The sequence below is a fragment of the Denticeps clupeoides genome, unplaced genomic scaffold (assembly GCF_900700375.1).
Source record: "Denticeps clupeoides unplaced genomic scaffold, fDenClu1.1, whole genome shotgun sequence".
Classification (NCBI taxonomy): Eukaryota; Metazoa; Chordata; class Actinopteri; order Clupeiformes; family Denticipitidae; genus Denticeps; species Denticeps clupeoides.
The window spans coordinates 179089-201799 of record NW_021629815.1 but is presented as its reverse complement, the minus strand read 5'-3'; the positions used below and the strand labels follow the sequence as shown (position 1 = coordinate 201799).

The following is a 22711-nucleotide window of genomic DNA, read 5'->3' as shown; positions in this document are numbered from 1 at the left end:
TTGTGTTGCAAATAAAAACTTACCACCTCCAACTTGTTGCCTTTTCTCCATCATGTTTTTGACATTCAAAGGCAAGTTTTTTATTCCTTGATATGTTTTCAAGCGCCTTTTTGTTTAAAAGTCCAAGATTTTCAAGCAGGGGTTGCTTACGGCCATACCAGCAGAAGAACGCCCGATCTTGTCTGATCTTGGAAGCTAAGAAGGCTTGGGCTTGGTTAGTACTTGGATGGGAGACTGCCTGTGAAAACCAGGTGTTACAGCTATTGAGAAACGTTTTCAAAATGAAGTTTTTACATTGCCTTGTCAGCTTTTTTTCAAAGTTAGTTAAGAGGTATTTTTAGTCTTTGTTACGTTTTCCCGCCTTTTTTCTTCTTTTTTTTTTTTTTTTTTTTTTACAAGCTGCTCTTTGGTTTTCGTGTCCGTGCCTGCTCTGTGACAATCGTTCGACAGTCGTTCACTGGCTTAACTGTGGAATAGGGTGGAGCTGAATTGATAAGGCGGGGTTGTCCGGCCCTCGGCCTTAAGGTGCGACGCACCCTGATGTCAGCACCAAACACACAAGAGACACTCTCCACCTTTACGGCCCTGTTGTTGTCGCTTGGGCTTCTCTTCATCACGTACAAATCTTTCGCCTTTTACTAAAGATTTCCGTGGAGATGGGCGTCAACAAGCTCACAATATTTTTGGGGGCTCTGTTTTGACAGAGCTACACGATGGGTTCAAAGAATACTTAAGAAAACGTGGTGTGTTGTGCGCTACGTATACGCGCACCATCCAGCAAATACCGCACACGTTCCGAGAATGGCACGCCACGGCGCCTTTTTCAGGTTATCGCTTCTCGGCCTTTTGGCTAAGATCAAGTGTAGTATCTGTTCTTATCAGTTTAATATCTGATACGTCCCCCAGCGGGGGGACTACATATTAAGCGGATTTTAGAACAGGGAGTCGGCAAAGGAGCTTGCTCCATCCGCTCCACGCATCGACCCAGTATTGCAGTGCCTCTGGGAGCGGTGCACTTTCTCTGTTGTGTTGCAATAAAAACTTACCACTCCAACTTGTTGCCTTTCCTCCATCATGTTTTTGACATTCAAAGGCAAGTTTTTTATTCCTTGATATGTTTTCAAGCGCCTTTTTGTTTAAAAGTCCAAGATTTTCAAGCAGGGGTTGCTTACGGCCATACCAGCAGAAGAACGCCCGATCTTGTCTGATCTTGGAAGCTAAGAAGGCTTGGGCTTGGTTAGTACTTGGATGGGAGACTGCCTGTGAAAACCAGGTGTTACAGCTATTGAGAAACGTTTTCAAAATGAAGTTTTTTACATTGCCTTGTCAGCTTTTTTTCAAAGTTAGTTAAGAGGTATTTTTAGTCTTTGTTACGTTTTCCCCGCCTTTTTTTCTTTTTTTTTTTTTTTTTTTTTTTACAAGCTGCTCTTTGGTTTTCGTGTCCGTGCCTGCTCTGTGACAATCGTTCGACAGTCGTTCACTGGCTTAACTGTGGAATAGGGTGGAGCTGAATTGATAAGGCGGGGTTGTCCGGCCCTCGGCCTTAAGGTGCGACGCACCCTGATGTCAGCACCAAACACACAAGAGACACTCTCCACCTTTACGGCCCTGTTGTTGTCGCTTGGGCTTCTCTTCATCACGTACAAATCTTTCGCCTTTTACTAAAGATTTCCGTGGAGAGGGGCGTCAACAAGCTCACAATATTTTTGGGGGCTCTGTTTTGACAGAGCTACACGATGGGTTCAAAGAATACTTAAGAAAACGTGGTGTGTTGTGCGCTACGTATACGCGCACCATCCAGCAAATACCGCACACGTTCCGAGAATGGCACGCCACGGCGCCTTTTTCAGGTTATCGCTTCTCGGCCTTTTGGCTAAGATCAAGTGTAGTATCTGTTCTTATCAGTTTAATATCTGATACGTCCCCCAGCGGGGGACTACATATTAAGCGGATTTTTAGAACAGGGAGTCGGCAAAGGAGCTTGCTCCATCCGCTCCACGCATCGACCCAGTATTGCAGTGCCTCTGGGAGCGGTGCACTTTCTCTGTTGTGTTGCAAATAAAAACTTACCACTCCAACTTGTTGCCTTTTCTCCATCATGTTTTTGACATTCAAAGGCAAGTTTTTTATTCCTTGATATGTTTTCAAGCGCCTTTTTGTTTAAAAGTCCAAGATTTTCAAGCAGGGGTTGCTTACGGCCATACCAGCAGAAGAACGCCCGATCTTGTCTGATCTTGGAAGCTAAGAAGGCTTGGGCTTGGTTAGTACTTGGATGGGAGACTGCCTGTGAAAACCAGGTGTTACAGCTATTGAGAAACGTTTTCAAAATGAAGTTTTTTACATTGCCTTGTCAGCTTTTTTCAAAGTTAGTTAAGAGGTATTTTTAGTCTTTGTTACGTTTTCCCGCCTTTTTTTTTTTTTTTTTTTTTTTTTTTTTTTTTTACAAGCTGCTCTTTGGTTTTCGTGTCCGTGCCTGCTCTGTGACAATCGTTCGACAGTCGTTCACTGGCTTAACTGTGGAATAGGGTGGAGCTGAATTGATAAGGCGGGGTTGTCCGGCCCTCGGCCTTAAGGTGCGACGCACCCTGATGTCAGCACCAAACACACAAGAGACACTCTCCACCTTTACGGCCCTGTTGTTGTCGCTTGGGCTTCTCTTCATCACGTACAAATCTTTCGCCTTTTACTAAAGATTTCCGTGGAGAGGGGCGTCAACAAGCTCACAATATTTTTGGGGGCTCTGTTTTGACAGAGCTACACGATGGGTTCAAAGAATACTTAAGAAAACGTGGTGTGTTGTGCGCTACGTATACGCGCACCATCCAGCAAATACCGCACACGTTCCGAGAATGGCACGCCACGGCGCCTTTTTCAGGTTATCGCTTCTCGGCCTTTTGGCTAAGATCAAGTGTAGTATCTGTTCTTATCAGTTTAATATCTGATACGTCCCCCGCTGGGGGACTACATATTAAGCGGATTTTTAGAACAGGGAGTCGGCAAAGGAGCTTGCTCCATCCGCTCCACGCATCGACCCAGTATTGCAGTGCCTCTGGGAGCGGTGCACTTTCTCTGTTGTGTTGCAAATAAAAACTTACCACTCCAACTTGTTGCCTTTTCTCCATCATGTTTTTGACATTCAAAGGCAAGTTTTTTATTCCTTGATATGTTTTCAAGCGCCTTTTTGTTTAAAAGTCCAAGATTTTCAAGCAGGGGTTGCTTACGGCCATACCAGCAGAAGAACGCCCGATCTTGTCTGATCTTGGAAGCTAAGAAGGCTTGGGCTTGGTTAGTACTTGGATGGGAGACTGCCTGTGAAAACCAGGTGTTACAGCTATTGAGAAACGTTTTCAAAATGAAGTTTTTTACATTGCCTTGTCAGCTTTTTTTCAAAGTTAGTTAAGAGGTATTTTTAGTCTTTGTTACGTTTTCCCGCCTTTTTTTCTTTTTTTTTTTTTTTTTTTTTTTTACAAGCTGCTCTTTGGTTTTCGTGTCCGTGCCTGCTCTGTGACAATCGTTCGACAGTCGTTCACTGGCTTAACTGTGGAATAGGGTGGAGCTGAATTGATTAGGCGGGGTTGTCCGGCCCTCGGCCTTAAGGTGCGACGCACCCTGATGTCAGCACCAAACACACAAGAGACACTCTCCACCTTTACGGCCCTGTTGTTGTCGCTTGGGCTTCTCTTCATCACGTACAAATCTTTCGCCTTTTACTAAAGATTTCCGTGGAGAGGGGCGTCAACAAGCTCACAATATTTTTGGGGGCTCTGTTTTGACAGAGCTACACGATGGGTTCAAAGAATACTTAAGAAAACGTGGTGTGTTGTGCGCTACGTATACGCGCACCATCCAGCAAATACCGCACACGTTCCGAGAATGGCACGCCACGGCGCCTTTTTCAGGTTATCGCTTCTCGGCCTTTTGGCTAAGATCAAGTGTAGTATCTGTTCTTATCAGTTTAATATCTGATACGTCCCCCAGCGGGGGACTACATATTAAGCGGATTTTTAGAACAGGGAGTCGGCAAAGGAGCTTGCTCCATCCGCTCCACGCATCGACCCAGTATTGCAGTGCCTCTGGGAGCGGTGCACTTTCTCTGTTGTGTTGCAAATAAAAACTTACCACTCCAACTTGTTGCCTTTTCTCCATCATGTTTTTGACATTCAAAGGCAAGTTTTTTATTCCTTGATATGTTTTCAAGCGCCTTTTTGTTTAAAAGTCCAAGATTTTCAAGCAGGGGTTGCTTACGGCCATACCAGCAGAAGAACGCCCGATCTTGTCTGATCTTGGAAGCTAAGAAGGCTTGGGCTTGGTTAGTACTTGGATGGGAGACTGCCTGTGAAAACCAGGTGTTACAGCTATTGAGAAACGTTTTCAAAATGAAGTTTTTTACATTGCCTTGTCAGCTTTTTTTCAAAGTTAGTTAAGAGGTATTTTAGTCTTTGTTACGTTTTCCCGCCTTTTTTCTTCTTTTTTTTTTTTTTTTTTTTTTTTTTTTTACAAGCTGCTCTTTGGTTTTCGTGTCCGTGCCTGCTCTGTGACAATCGTTCGACAGTCGTTCACTGGCTTAACTGTGGAATAGGGTGGAGCTGAATTGATAGGCGGGGTTGTCCGGCCCTCGGCCTTAAGGTGCGACGCACCCTGATGTCAGCACCAAACACACAAGAGACACTCTCCACCTTTACGGCCCTGTTGTTGTCGCTTGGGCTTCTCTTCATCACGTACAAATCTTTCGCCTTTTACTAAAGATTTCCGTGGAGAGGGGCGTCAACAAGCTCACAATATTTTTGGGGGCTCTGTTTTGACAGAGCTACACGATGGGTTCAAAGAATACTTAAGAAAACGTGGTGTGTTGTGCGCTACGTATACGCGCACCATCCAGCAAATACCGCACACGTTCCGAGAATGGCACGCCACGGCGCCTTTTTCAGGTTATCGCTTCTCGGCCTTTTGGCTAAGATCAAGTGTAGTATCTGTTCTTATCAGTTTAATATCTGATACGTCCCCCAGCGGGGGACTACATATTAAGCGGATTTTTAGAACAGGGAGTCGGCAAAGGAGCTTGCTCCATCCGCTCCACGCATCGACCCAGTATTGCAGTGCCTCTGGGAGCGGTGCACTTTCTCTGTTGTGTTGCAAATAAAAACTTACCACTCCAACTTGTTGCCTTTTCTCCATCATGTTTTTGACATTCAAAGGCAAGTTTTTTATTCCTTGATATGTTTTCAAGCGCCTTTTTGTTTAAAAGTCCAAGATTTTCAAGCATGGGGTTGCTTACGGCCATACCAGCAGAAGAACGCCCGATCTTGTCTGATCTTGGAAGCTAAGAAGGCTTGGGCTTGGTTAGTACTTGGATGGGAGACTGCCTGTGAAAACCAGGTGTTACAGCTATTGAGAAACGTTTTCAAAATGAAGTTTTTTACATTGCCTTGTCAGCTTTTTTTCAAAGTTAGTTAAGAGGTATTTTTAGTCTTTGTTACGTTTTCCCGCCTTTTTTCTTTTTTTTTTTTTTTTTTTTTACAAGCTGCTCTTTGGTTTTCGTGTCCGTGCCTGCTCTGTGACAATCGTTCGACAGTCGTTCACTGGCTTAACTGTGGAATAGGGTGGAGCTGAATTGATAGGCGGGGTTGTCCGGCCCTCGGCCTTAAGGTGCGACGCACCCTGATGTCAGCACCAAACACACAAGAGACACTCTCCACCTTTACGGCCCTGTTGTTGTCGCTTGGGCTTCTCTTCATCACGTACAAATCTTTCGCCTTTTACTAAAGATTTCCGTGGAGAGGGGCGTCAACAAGCTCACAATATTTTTGGGGGCTCTGTTTTGACAGAGCTACACGATGGGTTCAAAGAATACTTAAGAAAACGTGGTGTGTTGTGCGCTACGTATACGCGCACCATCCAGCAAATACCACACACGTTCCGAGAATGGCACGCCACGGCGCCTTTTTCAGGTTATCGCTTCTCGGCCTTTTGGCTAAGATCAAGTGTAGTATCTGTTCTTATCAGTTTAATATCTGATACGTCCCCAGCGGGGGACTACATATTAAGCGGATTTTTAGAACAGGGAGTCGGCAAAGGAGCTTGCTCCATCCGCTCCACGCATCGACCCAGTATTGCAGTGCCTCTGGGAGCGGTGCACTTTCTCTGTTGTGTTGCAAATAAAAACTTACCACTCCAACTTGTTGCCTTTTCTCCATCATGTTTTTGACATTCAAAGGCAAGTTTTTTATTCCTTGATATGTTTTCAAGCGCCTTTTTGTTTAAAAGTCCAAGATTTTCAAGCAGGGGTTGCTTACGGCCATACCAGCAGAAGAACGCCCGATCTTGTCTGATCTTGGAAGCTAAGAAGGCTTGGGCTGGTTAGTACTTGGATGGGAGACTGCCTGTGAAAACCAGGTGTTACAGCTATTGAGAAACGTTTTCAAAATGAAGTTTTTTACATTGCCTTGTCAGCTTTTTTTCAAAGTTAGTTAAGAGGTATTTTTAGTCTTTGTTACGTTTTCCCGCCTTTTTTCTTTTTTTTTTTTTTTTTTTTTTACAAGCTGCTCTTTGGTTTTCGTGTCCGTGCCTGCTCTGTGACAATCGTTCGACAGTCGTTCACTGGCTTAACTGTGGAATAGGGTGGAGCTGAATTGATAAGGCGGGGTTGTCCGGCCCTCGGCCTTAAGGTGCGACGCACCCTGATGTCAGCACCAAACACACAAGAGACACTCTCCACCTTTACGGCCCTGTTGTTGTCGCTTGGGCTTCTCTTCATCACGTACAAATCTTTCGCCTTTTACTAAAGATTTCCGTGGAGAGGGGCGTCAACAAGCTCACAATATTTTTGGGGGCTCTGTTTTGACAGAGCTACACGATGGGTTCAAAGAATACTTAAGAAAACGTGGTGTGTTGTGCGCTACGTATACGCGCACCATCCAGCAAATACCACACACGTTCCGAGAATGGCACGCCACGGCGCCTTTTTCAGGTTATCGCTTCTCGGCCTTTTGGCTAAGATCAAGTGTAGTATCTGTTCTTATCAGTTTAATATCTGATACGTCCCCCAGCGGGGGACTACATATTAAGCGGATTTTTAGAACAGGGAGTCGGCAAAGGAGCTTGCTCCATCCGCTCCACGCATCGACCCAGTATTGCAGTGCCTCTGGGAGCGGTGCACTTTCTCTGTTGTGTTGCAAATAAAAACTTACCACTCCAACTTGTTGCCTTTTCTCCATCATGTTTTTGACATTCAAAGGCAAGTTTTTTATTCCTTGATATGTTTTCAAGCGCCTTTTTGTTTAAAAGTCCAAGATTTTCAAGCAGGGGTTGCTTACGGCCATACCAGCAGAAGAACGCCCGATCTTGTCTGATCTTGGAAGCTAAGAAGGCTTGGGCCTGGTTAGTACTTGGATGGGAGACTGCCTGTGAAAACCAGGTGTTACAGCTATTGAGAAACGTTTTCAAAATGAAGTTTTTTACATTGCCTTGTCAGCTTTTTTTCAAAGTTAGTTAAGAGGTATTTTTAGTCTTTGTTACGTTTTCCCGCCTTTTTTCTTTTTTTTTTTTTTTTTTTTTACAAGCTGCTCTTTGGTTTTCGTGTCCGTGCCTGCTCTGTGACAATCGTTCGACAGTCGTTCACTGGCTTAACTGTGGAATAGGGTGGAGCTGAATTGATAAGGCGGGGTTGTCCGGCCCTCGGCCTTAAGGTGCGACGCACCCTGATGTCAGCACCAAACACACAAGAGACACTCTCCACCTTTACGGCCCTGTTGTTGTCGCTTGGGCTTCTCTTCATCACGTACAAATCTTTCGCCTTTTACTAAAGATTTCCGTGGAGAGGGGCGTCAACAAGCTCACAATATTTTTGGGGGCTCTGTTTTGACAGAGCTACACGATGGGTTCAAAGAATACTTAAGAAAACGTGGTGTGTTGTGCGCTACGTATACGCGCACCATCCAGCAAATACCGCACACGTTCCGAGAATGGCACGCCACGGCGCCTTTTTCAGGTTATCGCTTCTCGGCCTTTTGGCTAAGATCAAGTGTAGTATCTGTTCTTATCAGTTTAATATCTGATACGTCCCCCAGCGGGGGACTACATATTAAGCGGATTTTTAGAACAGGGAGTCGGCAAAGGAGCTTGCTCCATCCGCTCCACGCATCGACCCAGTATTGCAGTGCCTCTGGGAGCGGTGCACTTTCTCTGTTGTGTTGCAAATAAAAACTTACCACTCCAACTTGTTGCCTTTTCTCCATCATGTTTTTGACATTCAAAGGCAAGTTTTTTATTCCTTGATATGTTTTCAAGCGCCTTTTTGTTTAAAAGTCCAAGATTTTCAAGCTGGGGTTGCTTACGGCCATACCAGCAGAAGAACGCCCGATCTTGTCTGATCTTGGAAGCTAAGAAGGCTTGGGCCTGGTTAGTACTTGGATGGGAGACTGCCTGTGAAAACCAGGTGTTACAGCTATTGAGAAACGTTTTCAAAATGAAGTTTTTTACATTGCCTTGTCAGCTTTTTTTCAAAGTTAGTTAAGAGGTATTTTTAGTCTTTGTTACGTTTTCCCGCCTTTTTTCTTTTTTTTTTTTTTTTTTTTTTTTACAAGCTGCTCTTTGGTTTTCGTGTCCGTGCCTGCTCTGTGACAATCGTTCGACAGTCGTTCACTGGCTTAACTGTGGAATAGGGTGGAGCTGAATTGATAAGGCGGGGTTGTCCGGCCCTCGGCCTTAAGGTGCGACGCACCCTGATGTCAGCACCAAACACACAAGAGACACTCTCCACCTTTACGGCCCTGTTGTTGTCGCTTGGGCTTCTCTTCATCACGTACAAATCTTTCGCCTTTTACTAAAGATTTCCGTGGAGAGGGGCGTCAACAAGCTCACAATATTTTTGGGGGCTCTGTTTTGACAGAGCTACACGATGGGTTCAAAGAATACTTAAGAAAACGTGGTGTGTTGTGCGCTACGTATACGCGCACCATCCAGCAAATACCACACACGTTCCGAGAATGGCACGCCACGGCGCCTTTTTCAGGTTATCGCTTCTCGGCCTTTTGGCTAAGATCAAGTGTAGTATCTGTTCTTATCAGTTTAATATCTGATACGTCCCCCAGCGGGGGACTACATATTAAGCGGATTTTTAGAACAGGGAGTCGGCAAAGGAGCTTGCTCCATCCGCTCCACGCATCGACCCAGTATTGCAGTGCCTCTGGGAGCGGTGCACTTTCTCTGTTGTGTTGCAAATAAAAACTTACCACTCCAACTTGTTGCCTTTTCTCCATCATGTTTTTGACATTCAAAGGCAAGTTTTTTATTCCTTGATATGTTTTCAAGCGCCTTTTTGTTTAAAAGTCCAAGATTTTCAAGCAGGGGTTGCTTACGGCCATACCAGCAGAAGAACGCCCGATCTTGTCTGATCTTGGAAGCTAAGAAGGCTTGGGCCTGGTTAGTACTTGGATGGGAGACTGCCTGTGAAAACCAGGTGTTACAGCTATTGAGAAACGTTTTCAAATGAAGTTTTTTACATTGCCTTGTCAGCTTTTTTTCAAAGTTAGTTAAGAGGTATTTTTAGTCTTTGTTACGTTTTCCCGCCTTTTTTCTTTTTTTTTTTTTTTTTTTTTTACAAGCTGCTCTTTGGTTTTCGTGTCCGTGCCTGCTCTGTGACAATCGTTCGACAGTCGTTCACTGGCTTAACTGTGGAATAGGGTGGAGCTGAATTGATTAGGCGGGGTTGTCCGGCCCTCGGCCTTAAGGTGCGACGCACCCTGATGTCAGCACCAAACACACAAGAGACACTCTCCACCTTTACGGCCCTGTTGTTGTCGCTTGGGCTTCTCTTCATCACGTACAAATCTTTCGCCTTTTACTAAAGATTTCCGTGGAGAGGGGCGTCAACAAGCTCACAATATTTTTGGGGGCTCTGTTTTGACAGAGCTACACGATGGGTTCAAAGAATACTTAAGAAAACGTGGTGTGTTGTGCGCTACGTATACGCGCACCATCCAGCAAATACCACACACGTTCCGAGAATGGCACGCCACGGCGCCTTTTTCAGGTTATCGCTTCTCGGCCTTTTGGCTAAGATCAAGTGTAGTATCTGTTCTTATCAGTTTAATATCTGATACGTCCCCCAGCGGGGGACTACATATTAAGCGGATTTTTAGAACAGGGAGTCGGCAAAGGAGCTTGCTCCATCCACTCCACGCATCGACCCAGTATTGCAGTGCCTCTGGGAGCGGTGCACTTTCTCTGTTGTGTTGCAAATAAAAACTTACCACTCCAACTTGTTGCCTTTTCTCCATCATGTTTTTGACATTCAAAGGCAAGTTTTTTATTCCTTGATATGTTTTCAAGCGCCTTTTTGTTTAAAAGTCCAAGATTTTCAAGCTGGGGTTGCTTACGGCCATACCAGCAGAAGAACGCCCGATCTTGTCTGATCTTGGAAGCTAAGAAGGCTTGGGCCTGGTTAGTACTTGGATGGGAGACTGCCTGTGAAAACCAGGTGTTACAGCTATTGAGAAACGTTTTCAAAATGAAGTTTTTTACATTGCCTTGTCAGCTTTTTTTCAAAGTTAGTTAAGAGGTATTTTTAGTCTTTGTTACGTTTTCCCGCCTTTTTTCTTTTTTTTTTTTTTTTTTTTTTTACAAGCTGCTCTTTGGTTTTCGTGTCCGTGCCTGCTCTGTGACAATCGTTCGACAGTCGTTCACTGGCTTAACTGTGGAATAGGGTGGAGCTGAATTGATAAGGCGGGGTTGTCCGGCCCTCGGCCTTAAGGTGCGACGCACCCTGATGTCAGCACCAAACACACAAGAGACACTCTCCACCTTTACGGCCCTGTTGTTGTCGCTTGGGCTTCTCTTCATCACGTACAAATCTTTCGCCTTTTACTAAAGATTTCCGTGGAGAGGGGCGTCAACAAGCTCACAATATTTTTGGGGGCTCTGTTTTGACAGAGCTACACGATGGGTTCAAAGAATACTTAAGAAAACGTGGTGTGTTGTGCGCTACGTATACGCGCACCATCCAGCAAATACCGCACACGTTCCGAGAATGGCACGCCACGGCGCCTTTTTCAGGTTATCGCTTCTCGGCCTTTTGGCTAAGATCAAGTGTAGTATCTGTTCTTATCAGTTTAATATCTGATACGTCCCCCAGCGGGGGACTACATATTAAGCGGATTTTTAGAACAGGGAGTCGGCAAAGGAGCTTGCTCCATCCGCTCCACGCATCGACCCAGTATTGCAGTGCCTCTGGGAGCGGTGCACTTTCTCTGTTGTGTTGCAAATAAAAACTTACCACTCCAACTTGTTGCCTTTTCTCCATCATGTTTTTGACATTCAAAGGCAAGTTTTTTATTCCTTGATATGTTTTCAAGCGCCTTTTTGTTTAAAAGTCCAAGATTTTCAAGCAGGGGTTGCTTACGGCCATACCAGCAGAAGAACGCCCGATCTTGTCTGATCTTGGAAGCTAAGAAGGCTTGGGCCTGGTTAGTACTTGGATGGGAGACTGCCTGTGAAAACCAGGTGTTACAGCTATTGAGAAACGTTTTCAAAATGAAGTTTTTTACATTGCCTTGTCAGCTTTTTTTCAAAGTTAGTTAAGAGGTATTTTTAGTCTTTGTTACGTTTTCCCGCCTTTTTTCTTTTTTTTTTTTTTTTTTTTTACAAGCTGCTCTTTGGTTTTCGTGTCCGTGCCTGCTCTGTGACAATCGTTCGACAGTCGTTCACTGGCTTAACTGTGGAATAGGGTGGAGCTGAATTGATAAGGCGGGGTTGTCCGGCCCTCGGCCTTAAGGTGCGACGCACCCTGATGTCAGCACCAAACACACAAGAGACACTCTCCACCTTTACGGCCCTGTTGTTGTCGCTTGGGCTTCTCTTCATCACGTACAAATCTTTCGCCTTTTACTAAAGATTTCCGTGGAGAGGGGCGTCAACAAGCTCACAATATTTTTGGGGGCTCTGTTTTGACAGAGCTACACGATGGGTTCAAAGAATACTTAAGAAAACGTGGTGTGTTGTGCGCTACGTATACGCGCACCATCCAGCAAATACCACACACGTTCCGAGAATGGCACGCCACGGCGCCTTTTTCAGGTTATCGCTTCTCGGCCTTTTGGCTAAGATCAAGTGTAGTATCTGTTCTTATCAGTTTAATATCTGATACGTCCCCCAGCGGGGGACTACATATTAAGCGGATTTTTAGAACAGGGAGTCGGCAAAGGAGCTTGCTCCATCCGCTCCACGCATCGACCCAGTATTGCAGTGCCTCTGGGAGCGGTGCACTTTCTCTGTTGTGTTGCAAATAAAAACTTACCACTCCAACTTGTTGCCTTTTCTCCATCATGTTTTTGACATTCAAAGGCAAGTTTTTTATTCCTTGATATGTTTTCAAGCGCCTTTTTGTTTAAAAGTCCAAGATTTTCAAGCTGGGGTTGCTTACGGCCATACCAGCAGAAGAACGCCCGATCTTGTCTGATCTTGGAAGCTAAGAAGGCTTGGGCTTGGTTAGTACTTGGATGGGAGACTGCCTGTGAAAACCAGGTGTTACAGCTATTGAGAAACGTTTTCAAAATGAAGTTTTTTACATTGCCTTGTCAGCTTTTTTTCAAAGTTAGTTAAGAGGTATTTTTAGTCTTTGTTACGTTTTCCCGCCTTTTTTCTTTTTTTTTTTTTTTTTTTTTTACAAGCTGCTCTTTGGTTTTCGTGTCCGTGCCTGCTCTGTGACAATCGTTCGACAGTCGTTCACTGGCTTAACTGTGGAATAGGGTGGAGCTGAATTGATTAGGCGGGGTTGTCCGGCCCTCGGCCTTAAGGTGCGACGCACCCTGATGTCAGCACCAAACACACAAGAGACACTCTCCACCTTTACGGCCCTGTTGTTGTCGCTTGGGCTTCTCTTCATCACGTACAAATCTTTCGCCTTTTACTAAAGATTTCCGTGGAGAGGGGCGTCAACAAGCTCACAATATTTTTGGGGGCTCTGTTTTGACAGAGCTACACGATGGGTTCAAAGAATACTTAAGAAAACGTGGTGTGTTGTGCGCTACGTATACGCGCACCATCCAGCAAATACCGCACACGTTCCGAGAATGGCACGCCACGGCGCCTTTTTCAGGTTATCGCTTCTCGGCCTTTTGGCTAAGATCAAGGGTGGAGACTGCGATCGCTTCCTAAATAGACCAAGGGCTTGTGCCGATTTATGGCCAAATCCATTTCTATTTGGGAGGAAATTGTACTGTTTTTTGCAGGTATTTCTTAAGAACTTTGTAGGTAAGTAGTCATTTAATTTGTATATTGCTGGTTTCGAGTTCTAATTTTTTTTTATTTTTCTGAGCTTGCTGGTTAGGTTTGTGTGTTTAATTGCTTGTTTAGGTTTTAGGTGCCTCCACTATGTCGGCTGTTCGAGCTGGCAGGTGGAGGCACCACAGCGTACGTTTCTTGTTTAGAGAAAACAATGGGGTAAAATGTACGATGTCACGACTAGATTTCTCAAGACACCTGGTGCAGAAGTTGTTGAAATTCAGGGTTGAAGACATTAACTGCATTATAGCTCTACCACAGAGCAATGGATTTGATTTAAGCTTAAGAACAGCAAATTTGTTAAGAGAGTTTTGGGTTCGTTACGAACATGTTAAAGAACAGTTTACTATGTTCAAGGTAGAGAAACTGTCGGATATCTCCAGGAAAGTAGTGGTTGTAAGAATGTTTAATGAAACTGTGACAGGGGAAGATATATGCGTTTGGCTAGGGAGGTTCTGCTCAGTAAAAGGTACACCTATGAAAGTGGTGGACGAGGATGGCATCTGGACCTGTGCTTGGAGGATTCCCATTCAACAATGGGAAGATCCAAGCGCACACCAGGGCCTGAAACAAATACCACAATTGATAGTGTTGGGGGAGAATCGGGGCCACATCTACTACCAAGGCATGCCTAAGGTTTGCAGGAAGTGTGGGGAATTTGGACATTTGGCAGAGGCATGCCAAAAGTTATTTTGTGGCAAATGCAGAGAAATTGGGCACAGCTATGAGAATTGTACTAATAGTAGAAAGTGTAACCTCTGTGGGGAAACCAGTCACCTCTACAGGGACTGCCCCAAATCCTTTGCAAACAAGTTAAAAACAGCAAAAATGGCTACGAGACAGCAAGGGCAAGTAGAAGAAGGGGTGGAGCCAGAGGTTTTGGCGGGAACAGAACAAAGAGAAGGGGGCGGGGGGCATGAGGGAGAGGGCAGTCTAGAACAAGAAGGAGGTGGAGTCAATGAAAAGAGAGGAGGGGAACAAAGAGAAAATGGTGGAGATCAAGAAATGGAAGGAAATGGAAACAAAGAGAAAGTAGGAGCAATAGAAGATAATAGAAAAGGGGAGGAGGAGGATCTTTACGCAATACAGAGGGGAGAAGAAGTATGTGAGGGTTCATCTGTTCCAACAAGGTCGGATTTATGTCAGTGTCAGGGGGAGGAGAGTGAATCACAGGATACTCCCCCCAACGCTCAACCGAACAAAAGACCAGCACGATCCCCCCTGGAAACAGGGGAGAAAAGATGGAGGGCATCGCAGAGAACAGGAAGCTCGTCATCAGGGGACCGAAGCAACCAGTGGCCGGCAAACTCCCCTCATGAAGTGTCCTTTATGAGGGTAGAACTCAAATCATCTACACCCAGGGCACAACAGGTAAGGTTTAACCCAGAGGTAGAACAAGAGGGGGACTCTACACCGTCCTCTAAATGTTTAACAATTAAAGAAGAGGAAGTGTCGTACAACATTAACTAATACACAGACCCTCCTGATGCAAGCAAAGTCTAATTTTACCTTAAAAAATGACTATCAGAATAACAACATTAAATGTCAGAAGCATAAAGTCAATGGTTAGAGCACAGAGTATTTTATCCTTCTTAAGTACCATAAATGCAGATATAATTTTATTACAAGAGTGCTCCTTGCCTTTTTTAAAATCATATAAGAAATGGGAAAACCTTTGGGCACACGGGCCATCCATATGGAGTGGCTCAAATGAAAACAAAGCAGATGGGGTTGCTATTTTATGTAAAAACCCACACATTGAGGTAAAAGGTAGCACAGTGGTAAGACCAGGACGAGTGCTTTTAACACATCTGACATTTTTAGATAGGGATTTTAAGGTCTTAAATGTTTATGGTTTTAATGATAAAGACAAACGTTATAACCTTTTAAGAGATTTACAGGTCCACATGCTCGGGAGGGTGCCATTAATGGTAGGTGGGGATTTTAATTGTGTTTTATCTAAAACAGATAGGAAAGGAGGGGGAGAAGATTTTAAAATCGATAAAACATCTATTCTTTTGCAAGGAATTGTTAGAGATTTTAAAATGATTGACTGTTACAGGGCAATTCATCCCAGAGAAAATGGGTTCACCTGGGTAAGTGGTGATTACTCAAGAGCCTCCCGTATTGATTTTATGTTTACTAGAGACTGTTCTCCAAATGAAGCAATTTTAACCCCACTCTTTTTTTCAGACCACTTTATGCTTTCATGCACCCTGAAATTATCCACAGGTGTGACTGTTGGAGGTGGCCTGTGGAAGTTGAACTGCTCCCTGCTGGAGGATGAGGAGATTGTTACAGAGTACAGAGTACAATATGGCCTCTGGAGGTCCCTCCAAGATTTCTATGAGACACGAATAGAATGGTGGGAGATGGTGAAAGAACGAACAAGACTCTTCTTTAAATTTAAAGGCAAACAAAAGAAAAACAAAGAATCGAGAAAAATGAACGGGCTGCAAAAGAGATTGCAGAGATATTTTAACCTTTTAAACAGCGGGATGAATTGCAAGGAATTAATAAAAGAAACTAAAGGACAAATGAAGGTCTTGGCAGAAACCAAAAGTAAAGGGGTCATTATGAGAAGTCGGGAAAGAGATATAGAAGAGGGAGAAAAATGCACGAGATATTTTTTTAAGAAAATAATGACGAAAGGAGGAAAAATTACAGTTTTAAAAGAAAATGGTAATACATTCGAAGATACACCAAGCATTTTAAAAGAAATTGAACAGTTTTATGGGGACCTATATAAATCAAAGGATATTAATGAAGAAGTCCTGAAAGAGGTATTACAGGCGGTGGGAAAAAAATTGGGAGATCAAAGTACGGCTTTAAATCAAGATTTTACTCTTTTAGAATTACAGGGTGCTTTGAAAGGTTTTAAACTGGGGAAGTCGCCGGGTGAGGATGGCCTCCCTGTCGAGTTTTATAAAACCTTTTGGGATATTTTAGCAGAAGACATTTTAATGGCTTTTAAAGACTTTGCAAATTTAGATAGATTACCTGATGGTTTTAGAGGAGGAATCGTGACCCTGTTGGGTAAAAATGGAGATAAAACCGACATACGAAATTGGAGACCAATTACACTTTTAAACCTGGACTGCAAACTTTTTAGTAAGATTTTATCACAACGTATGTCAATGGTTTTAAAGGACTTGATCCACCCAGACCAAGCCTGTGCCATCCCAGGGAAGAAGATAACGGACAGCCTAGTACTGATCCGAGACGCCATCTGTTATGCGAGAGACAGAAACATTAGGCTCTTAGTATTAAATTTAGACTTTGAAAAAGCCTTTGATCGGGTCTCGCACCATTACCTGTTTCAGGTACTGAGAAAAATGGGGTTTTCGGGCAAATTCTTAAAATGGGTGGAATTGCTATACAGGGACATAAATAGCAAGATCTTGGTTAATGGGGTTTTGTCCAAAACAATAGACATTTGTTCTGGCGTTCGTCAGGGGTGTCCGCTATCTCCGCTCCTGTTCGTGGCATGCATTGAGCCGTTGGCACAGATCTTGCGAAGGGACCAATGGATCAGCGGGCTGAGTTTACCAGGTGGGTTAACTGCAAAGTGCGTTTTATACATGGATGATGTGACTCTTTTAAGCACAGATGCCACATCGGCCCAAAGAGCTCTGGAGTTGACAGAATGGTATGGAGAGGCATCAGGAGCAAAGCTCAACAGGCGCAAGTCTGAGGCCCAGCTCTTTGGGTCGTGGGGGGGAATACCAACAGAGATGGACGTGGATTTTAAACAAACAAATCTGAGAATTTTAGGGGTTAAATTTGATAAAGAAGGGGGAGGACGGGACAATTGGAATGAGGTTTTAGGAAAAGTAAAGAGCAGACTTGGTTTCTGGGCTCTGAGAAGTCTGACGATGGAAGGGAAAATTTTAATTATTAAAGCAGTGATTTTACCTTTGCTTTTATTGTTGTCTTCTGTTTTTATTCCTCCTAGGGTCTTCTTGGTGAGCCTGGATAGGGCAGTGTTTTACTTCCTATGGGGGTCTAAATGGGAAAGACTGAAAAGAATGGAGGTAAAAAAAAGTAAAAAGAAAGGAGGAAAGGGCCTCCCAGACCCCTACTTATTCCTTGGAAGTAAGTACACTGCCCTACATCTTAAGTATGCAACAAACCCCGCCAAAGAAGATAAAGCCGCGGCCATGGTCAGGTTCTGGATGGGATCGTATCTAAGACACCTGAAGTTGATGCCAAGAGACCACACAACTCCTGTTTCTTTTACTTTGCCCCCCCAATATGTTTTTATTAAAACCTTTTTAAAGAAACATAACATAGAGAAGGAGAATATTCTAACACTTACAAATAGTAAAGAAATTGTTTCTCTTGTGCAGGGTCGGGAGGAGGTGATCCCAGTGCGCGGCCTCTCTGCAGAGGAAGCAGAGAAGGTTTGGCGCAATGTGGCCTGCCCCAGACTCCAGAACAGACACAAAGACCTTTCGTGGTTGGCGGCTCATGAGATCCTCCCGGTTAGGGCTGTAATGCACTCCCGGGGCATGGGAAGGACAGCAGAATGCCCACGCCCAGGGTGTGGCGCCACCGAAACGGTGTGGCATGCTCTCTGGGAGTGTGGGGCGGCAAGGGACCTGTGGGCCAGAACCGGAATCCTACAATGCCCGGGCCTGCCAGCAGGGGAGGCCCGAACACTAGACTGCTGGGAGGCAGTTTATGGGGTTGGCCAGAGCATGGAAGCACTGAACAGGAAAGATTTTCAAAAGCTCTGGTGCACCCTGAATAGTGTCAAAGATGCTATATGGGCCTCCAGAAACCTGCTGGTGGGGAAACGCGTGACGGCGACGCCTCAGATGGAACAGCAGCTAGTCCAGGCGTCACTGAGGGCGTACACCGCACGTCGTCATCCGGAGGAGGAAGCCGGGGTAACCACAGGAAGGTCCCGGTCGCCCCCAGACTGACCGCTCGTAGATGCCCCCCTACAGCATCCAGGCGACAGGCAGGAGCAGCGGGCCAAAAGGGAGAGGATCTCCTCTGAGCCCAAAAGAGGCAAGTCGAGTGCTTGGAACTGAGGTGGGAGGAACTGGGATCACCAACCCTCGCTACCCCGACATGATGCCAGAGAAAAGAAAAGATTTTAAAAGACAACTAAAAATGTGCTAAATTCTCGTTTAATTGCTATTTATTGAATTTTTCTTTTTACTACTTGTGTTTTTTAATTTTTTAGTTAAACATAGAAATTGTTATGGCTATTGTGTTTTCAACTTTTTGGAATGTAATTTGTAAAACAAAGATGATTTTCTGTAATGTAAAATAAAATAATAAAAAAAAAAAAAAAAAATCTGTTCTTATCAGTTTAATATCTGATACGTCCCCCAGCGGGGGACTACATATTAAGCGGATTTTTAGAACAGGGAGTCGGCAAAGGAGCTTGCTCCATCCGCTCCACGCATCGACCCAGTATTGCAGTGCCTCTGGGAGCGGTGCACTTTCTCTGTTGTGTTGCAAATAAAAACTTACCACTCCAACTTGTTGCCTTTTCTCCATCATGTTTTTGACATTCAAAGGCAAGTTTTTTATTCCTTGATATGTTTTCAAGCGCCTTTTTGTTTAAAAGTCCAAGATTTTCAAGCTGGGGTTGCTTACGGCCATACCAGCAGAAGAACGCCCGATCTTGTCTGATCTTGGAAGCTAAGAAGGCTTGGGCCTGGTTAGTACTTGGATGGGAGACTGCCTGTGAAAACCAGGTGTTACAGCTATTGAGAAACGTTTTCAAAATGAAGTTTTTTACATTGCCTTGTCAGCTTTTTTTCAAAGTTAGTTAAGAGGTATTTTTAGTCTTTGTTACGTTTTCCCGCCTTTTTTCTTTTTTTTTTTTTTTTTTTTTTACAAGCTGCTCTTTGGTTTTCGTGTCCGTGCCTGCTCTGTGACAATCGTTCGACAGTCGTTCACTGGCTTAACTGTGGAATAGGGTGGAGCTGAATTGATAAGGCGGGGTTGTCCGGCCCTCGGCCTTAAGGTGCGACGCACCCTGATGTCAGCACCAAACACACAAGAGACACTCTCCACCTTTACGGCCCTGTTGTTGTCGCTTGGGCTTCTCTTCATCACGTACAAATCTTTCGCCTTTTACTAAAGATTTCCGTGGAGAGGGGCGTCAACAAGCTCACAATATTTTTGGGGGCTCTGTTTTGACAGAGCTACACGATGGGTTCAAAGAATACTTAAGAAAACGTGGTGTGTTGTGCGCTACGTATACGCGCACCATCCAGCAAATACCGCACACGTTCCGAGAATGGCACGCCACGGCGCCTTTTTCAGGTTATCGCTTCTCGGCCTTTTGGCTAAGATCAAGTGTAGTATCTGTTCTTATCAGTTTAATATCTGATACGTCCCCCAGCGGGGGACTACATATTAAACGGATTTTTAGAACAGGGAGTCGGCAAAGGAGCTTGCTCCATCCGCTCCACGCATCGACCCAGTATTGCAGTGCCTCTGGGAGCGGTGCACTTTCTCTGTTGTGTTGCAAATAAAAACTTACCACTCCAACTTGTTGCCTTTTCTCCATCATGTTATTGACATTCAAAGGCAAGTTTTTTATTCCTTGATATGTTTTCAAGCGCCTTTTTGTTTAAAAGTCCAAGATTTTCAAGCAGGGGTTGCTTACAAATCTTTCGCCTTTTACTAAAGATTTCCGTGGAGAGGGGCGTCAACAAGCTCACAATATTTTTGGGGGCTCTGTTTTGACAGAGCTACACGATGGGTTCAAAGAATACTTAAGAAAACGTGGTGTGTTGTGCGCTACGTATACGCGCACCATCCAGCAAATACCACACACGTTCCGAGAATGGCACGCCACGGCGCCTTTTTCAGGTTATCGCTTCTCGGCCTTTTGGCTAAGATCAAGTGTAGTATCTGTTCTTATCAGTTTAATATCTGATACGTCCCCCAGCGGGGGACTACATATTAAGCGGATTTTTAGAACAGGGAGTCGGCAAAGGAGCTTGCTCCATCCGCTCCACGCATCGACCCAGTATTGCAGTGCCTCTGGGAGCGGTGCACTTTCTCTGTTGTGTTGCAAATAAAAACTTACCACTCCAACTTGTTGCCTTTTCTCCATCATGTTTTTGACATTCAAAGGCAAGTTTTTTATTCCTTGATATGTTTTCAAGCGCCTTTTTGTTTAAAAGTCCAAGATTTTCAAGCAGGGGTTGCTTACGGCCATACCAGCAGAAGAACGCCCGATCTTGTCTGATCTTGGAAGCTAAGAAGGCTTGGGCTTGGTTAGTACTTGGATGGGAGACTGCCTGTGAAAACCAGGTGTTACAGCTATTGAGAAACGTTTTCAAAATGAAGTTTTTTACATTGCCTTGTCAGCTTTTTTTCAAAGTTAGTTAAGAGGTATTTTTAGTCTTTGTTACGTTTTCCCGCCTTTTTTCTTTTTTTTTTTTTTTTTTTTTTTACAAGCTGCTCTTTGGTTTTCGTGTCCGTGCCTGCTCTGTGACAATCGTTCGACAGTCGTTCACTGGCTTAACTGTGGAATAGGGTGGAGCTGAATTGATTAGGCGGGGTTGTCCGGCCCTCGGCCTTAAGGTGCGACGCACCCTGATGTCAGCACCAAACACACAAGAGACACTCTCCACCTTTACGGCCCTGTTGTTGTCGCTTGGGCTTCTCTTCATCACGTACAAATCTTTCGCCTTTTACTAAAGATTTCCGTGGAGAGGGGCGTCAACAAGCTCACAATATTTTTGGGGGCTCTGTTTTGACAGAGCTACACGATGGGTTCAAAGAATACTTAAGAAAACGTGGTGTGTTGTGCGCTACGTATACGCGCACCATCCAGCAAATACCACACACGTTCCGAGAATGGCACGCCACGGCGCCTTTTTCAGGTTATCGCTTCTCGGCCTTTTGGCTAAGATCAAGTGTAGTATCTGTTCTTATCAGTTCTCGGTGGGAGTCGTGCGGTGTATGGGGCACCACTGAGATTTGTTTTTTTTAGCCCCAACACCTTTTAGCACTTTTAAACCCAAAAGCCTTTTCAAAGGCTAAAGCACTTACAGAGCCCTTTTTAGGGCTCTGCACCCCGACCTAAAATGGAGTCTGGAATTAAGGCCAGGAAGAAGTCGGCAACGATGATGACAGCGACGAAAGACCTGGCGGGAGTAGCAGGTAGCAGGCTTCCAGCAAAAGCCCAGTCGGCGAGGAAGAAGGAGATGGGGACCATTCGGGAGCGGGACCAGCAAAGCCATCTAAGGAAAGAGAAGGATGCGAAGCAGCAGGTACCTGAAACAGAAGATGTGGAAGAAGATATTTCTGTTGCAGAGGTGCCCGCTCCCTACCAGGCCGAGGCCAGGGCTCCGGACAACCGGGGGTCTCAAACAAGAGACAGCACCTCCACCGAAATGCCGGCGACCAGGATGAAGAACACACTGAGGTTCCGGTGGAGGGGAGCAGATCCCCAGGGCTTCCCTGAGAGAGTCCCGTTTATCAGGGAGGTCCTGTTCGGAGTCCTGAGCCTGACTGCATGTGACATTGTTTGTGTGCAAAGGAATGGTCCCCAGCGCTTTGTAGATGTTACCATCCTCGCCGACGGAAGATTTACAACAATGCTGGAGGTATGCAGAGACAAGAAAGAGGAGGGGTTGAAGAATTACGTGGTGGAACAGCTCTGGTGGGCGGATAAGAAAATCATCACCGTCCACGTCTTCAACCCCTTTTTACCTGCAGAGACCGTCAGGAAATTCCTTCAACAGTACGTCGATCTTCAGCCTGGCCATCGGGAGATGCGGGACGAGCTGGGCATATGGAATGGGAGACGCCAGTTCCAGGCCCGGCTACGTCCTGATCCCACGGCTCCAGACGGGTTGTGCCACCCACCGGGATACTTCACAATAGAAGGGAACAGAGGTTACCTTTTTTACCCGCAGCAGCCTCCCTTCTGCAAACTCTGTCTGGGCAGGGGTCACACAGCCGACGCCTGCACCAACATGAAGTGCAGGAATTGCCTGGATAAAGGCCACATGGCCAAAGACTGTACCGGGCCACGCCGCTGCAAGATCTGCGGCGGAGATAACCATCTGGCCCGAGCCTGCCCCCAATACAAACCTCTTTATTCGGACGCTCTGGTGGATTCCCGCCACCGGGAAGAGGTCCGGAGTCAGCCGCAGGGGGCTCAGGTGATTCCAGCCACCAAGGGTGCAGGGTCGGCTGTTGTTCCAGAGACCCCGGCCACCAGACCCTCCAAAAGAAAAGGGGAGATAAAAAAAGACACCATGAACAAGCAAAGCAGAAGGGAGGCTGAGACACCACAAGAGGCCCTTTCTCCAGCCAGGGCCTCGCCAAGTAAGGACCGAGAAGTCAACATCCCGCTGGCATTAAGTGCTTCATCGCCAGCGGGAGTGGGAGTTTTGCCCCCACCACCCCCTCCCCACCTGCCCTGTCAACCTCAGGAGGGACTCAG

General features: G+C 45.3%; 30 non-coding genes and 8 pseudogenes across 30 annotated transcripts; all 38 read left to right on the top strand.

Annotated features, from left to right (window-relative positions):
* The first annotated feature begins 594 nt into the window (after positions 1-594).
* On the top strand, positions 595-708 carry LOC114774797 (U5 spliceosomal RNA). Its single transcript, XR_003744967.1, has one exon. It is a non-coding gene; the product is annotated as a U5 spliceosomal RNA (small nuclear RNA).
* Positions 709-830: 122 nt separating this feature from the next.
* LOC114774712 (U2 spliceosomal RNA) lies at positions 831-1021 on the top strand. The gene has a single exon (XR_003744900.1). It is a non-coding gene; the product is annotated as a U2 spliceosomal RNA (small nuclear RNA).
* A 596-nt stretch (positions 1022-1617) lies between these two features.
* LOC114774793 (U5 spliceosomal RNA) lies at positions 1618-1731 on the top strand. Its single transcript, XR_003744964.1, has one exon. It is a non-coding gene; the product is annotated as a U5 spliceosomal RNA (small nuclear RNA).
* A 122-nt stretch (positions 1732-1853) lies between these two features.
* On the top strand, positions 1854-2044 carry LOC114774708 (U2 spliceosomal RNA). Its single transcript, XR_003744897.1, has one exon. It is a non-coding gene; the product is annotated as a U2 spliceosomal RNA (small nuclear RNA).
* Positions 2045-2642: 598 nt separating this feature from the next.
* On the top strand, positions 2643-2756 carry LOC114774792 (U5 spliceosomal RNA). Its single transcript, XR_003744963.1, has one exon. It is a non-coding gene; the product is annotated as a U5 spliceosomal RNA (small nuclear RNA).
* Positions 2757-2878: 122 nt separating this feature from the next.
* Positions 2879-3069, top strand: LOC114774709 (U2 spliceosomal RNA). The gene has a single exon (XR_003744898.1). It is a non-coding gene; the product is annotated as a U2 spliceosomal RNA (small nuclear RNA).
* A 597-nt stretch (positions 3070-3666) lies between these two features.
* Positions 3667-3780, top strand: LOC114774791 (U5 spliceosomal RNA). The gene has a single exon (XR_003744962.1). It is a non-coding gene; the product is annotated as a U5 spliceosomal RNA (small nuclear RNA).
* Positions 3781-3902: 122 nt separating this feature from the next.
* LOC114774707 (U2 spliceosomal RNA) lies at positions 3903-4093 on the top strand. The gene has a single exon (XR_003744896.1). It is a non-coding gene; the product is annotated as a U2 spliceosomal RNA (small nuclear RNA).
* Positions 4094-4695: 602 nt separating this feature from the next.
* Positions 4696-4809, top strand: LOC114774790 (U5 spliceosomal RNA). Its single transcript, XR_003744961.1, has one exon. It is a non-coding gene; the product is annotated as a U5 spliceosomal RNA (small nuclear RNA).
* A 122-nt stretch (positions 4810-4931) lies between these two features.
* Positions 4932-5122, top strand: LOC114774706 (U2 spliceosomal RNA). The gene has a single exon (XR_003744895.1). It is a non-coding gene; the product is annotated as a U2 spliceosomal RNA (small nuclear RNA).
* A 593-nt stretch (positions 5123-5715) lies between these two features.
* On the top strand, positions 5716-5829 carry LOC114774789 (U5 spliceosomal RNA). The gene has a single exon (XR_003744960.1). It is a non-coding gene; the product is annotated as a U5 spliceosomal RNA (small nuclear RNA).
* A 122-nt stretch (positions 5830-5951) lies between these two features.
* LOC114774710 (U2 spliceosomal RNA) lies at positions 5952-6141 on the top strand. The gene has a single exon (XR_003744899.1). It is a non-coding gene; the product is annotated as a U2 spliceosomal RNA (small nuclear RNA).
* Positions 6142-6734: 593 nt separating this feature from the next.
* Positions 6735-6848, top strand: LOC114774788 (U5 spliceosomal RNA). The gene has a single exon (XR_003744959.1). It is a non-coding gene; the product is annotated as a U5 spliceosomal RNA (small nuclear RNA).
* A 122-nt stretch (positions 6849-6970) lies between these two features.
* LOC114774705 (U2 spliceosomal RNA) lies at positions 6971-7161 on the top strand. Its single transcript, XR_003744894.1, has one exon. It is a non-coding gene; the product is annotated as a U2 spliceosomal RNA (small nuclear RNA).
* Positions 7162-7307: 146 nt separating this feature from the next.
* LOC114774641 (uncharacterized) lies at positions 7308-7425 on the top strand (annotated as a pseudogene).
* A 329-nt stretch (positions 7426-7754) lies between these two features.
* Positions 7755-7868, top strand: LOC114774787 (U5 spliceosomal RNA). Its single transcript, XR_003744958.1, has one exon. It is a non-coding gene; the product is annotated as a U5 spliceosomal RNA (small nuclear RNA).
* Positions 7869-7990: 122 nt separating this feature from the next.
* Positions 7991-8181, top strand: LOC114774704 (U2 spliceosomal RNA). The gene has a single exon (XR_003744893.1). It is a non-coding gene; the product is annotated as a U2 spliceosomal RNA (small nuclear RNA).
* Positions 8182-8327: 146 nt separating this feature from the next.
* Positions 8328-8445, top strand: LOC114774639 (uncharacterized; annotated as a pseudogene).
* Positions 8446-8777: 332 nt separating this feature from the next.
* Positions 8778-8891, top strand: LOC114774786 (U5 spliceosomal RNA). Its single transcript, XR_003744957.1, has one exon. It is a non-coding gene; the product is annotated as a U5 spliceosomal RNA (small nuclear RNA).
* A 122-nt stretch (positions 8892-9013) lies between these two features.
* On the top strand, positions 9014-9204 carry LOC114774703 (U2 spliceosomal RNA). The gene has a single exon (XR_003744892.1). It is a non-coding gene; the product is annotated as a U2 spliceosomal RNA (small nuclear RNA).
* A 146-nt stretch (positions 9205-9350) lies between these two features.
* On the top strand, positions 9351-9468 carry LOC114774638 (uncharacterized; annotated as a pseudogene).
* A 329-nt stretch (positions 9469-9797) lies between these two features.
* LOC114774785 (U5 spliceosomal RNA) lies at positions 9798-9911 on the top strand. Its single transcript, XR_003744956.1, has one exon. It is a non-coding gene; the product is annotated as a U5 spliceosomal RNA (small nuclear RNA).
* A 122-nt stretch (positions 9912-10033) lies between these two features.
* LOC114774645 (U2 spliceosomal RNA) lies at positions 10034-10224 on the top strand. Its single transcript, XR_003744843.1, has one exon. It is a non-coding gene; the product is annotated as a U2 spliceosomal RNA (small nuclear RNA).
* Positions 10225-10370: 146 nt separating this feature from the next.
* Positions 10371-10488, top strand: LOC114774637 (uncharacterized; annotated as a pseudogene).
* Positions 10489-10819: 331 nt separating this feature from the next.
* On the top strand, positions 10820-10933 carry LOC114774784 (U5 spliceosomal RNA). The gene has a single exon (XR_003744955.1). It is a non-coding gene; the product is annotated as a U5 spliceosomal RNA (small nuclear RNA).
* A 122-nt stretch (positions 10934-11055) lies between these two features.
* Positions 11056-11246, top strand: LOC114774702 (U2 spliceosomal RNA). Its single transcript, XR_003744891.1, has one exon. It is a non-coding gene; the product is annotated as a U2 spliceosomal RNA (small nuclear RNA).
* Positions 11247-11392: 146 nt separating this feature from the next.
* LOC114774636 (uncharacterized) lies at positions 11393-11510 on the top strand (annotated as a pseudogene).
* A 329-nt stretch (positions 11511-11839) lies between these two features.
* On the top strand, positions 11840-11953 carry LOC114774783 (U5 spliceosomal RNA). Its single transcript, XR_003744954.1, has one exon. It is a non-coding gene; the product is annotated as a U5 spliceosomal RNA (small nuclear RNA).
* A 122-nt stretch (positions 11954-12075) lies between these two features.
* On the top strand, positions 12076-12266 carry LOC114774701 (U2 spliceosomal RNA). The gene has a single exon (XR_003744890.1). It is a non-coding gene; the product is annotated as a U2 spliceosomal RNA (small nuclear RNA).
* A 594-nt stretch (positions 12267-12860) lies between these two features.
* LOC114774782 (U5 spliceosomal RNA) lies at positions 12861-12974 on the top strand. The gene has a single exon (XR_003744953.1). It is a non-coding gene; the product is annotated as a U5 spliceosomal RNA (small nuclear RNA).
* Positions 12975-18505: 5531 nt separating this feature from the next.
* LOC114774718 (uncharacterized) lies at positions 18506-18739 on the top strand (annotated as a pseudogene).
* A 146-nt stretch (positions 18740-18885) lies between these two features.
* Positions 18886-19003, top strand: LOC114774634 (uncharacterized; annotated as a pseudogene).
* A 330-nt stretch (positions 19004-19333) lies between these two features.
* LOC114774781 (U5 spliceosomal RNA) lies at positions 19334-19447 on the top strand. The gene has a single exon (XR_003744952.1). It is a non-coding gene; the product is annotated as a U5 spliceosomal RNA (small nuclear RNA).
* Positions 19448-19569: 122 nt separating this feature from the next.
* LOC114774642 (U2 spliceosomal RNA) lies at positions 19570-19760 on the top strand. The gene has a single exon (XR_003744840.1). It is a non-coding gene; the product is annotated as a U2 spliceosomal RNA (small nuclear RNA).
* Positions 19761-19856: 96 nt separating this feature from the next.
* LOC114774799 (uncharacterized) lies at positions 19857-19999 on the top strand (annotated as a pseudogene).
* A 122-nt stretch (positions 20000-20121) lies between these two features.
* On the top strand, positions 20122-20312 carry LOC114774698 (U2 spliceosomal RNA). Its single transcript, XR_003744889.1, has one exon. It is a non-coding gene; the product is annotated as a U2 spliceosomal RNA (small nuclear RNA).
* Positions 20313-20907: 595 nt separating this feature from the next.
* On the top strand, positions 20908-21021 carry LOC114774779 (U5 spliceosomal RNA). Its single transcript, XR_003744951.1, has one exon. It is a non-coding gene; the product is annotated as a U5 spliceosomal RNA (small nuclear RNA).
* Positions 21022-21143: 122 nt separating this feature from the next.
* Positions 21144-21336, top strand: LOC114774720 (U2 spliceosomal RNA). Its single transcript, XR_003744902.1, has one exon. It is a non-coding gene; the product is annotated as a U2 spliceosomal RNA (small nuclear RNA).
* The last annotated feature ends 1375 nt before the right edge of the window (positions 21337-22711 follow it).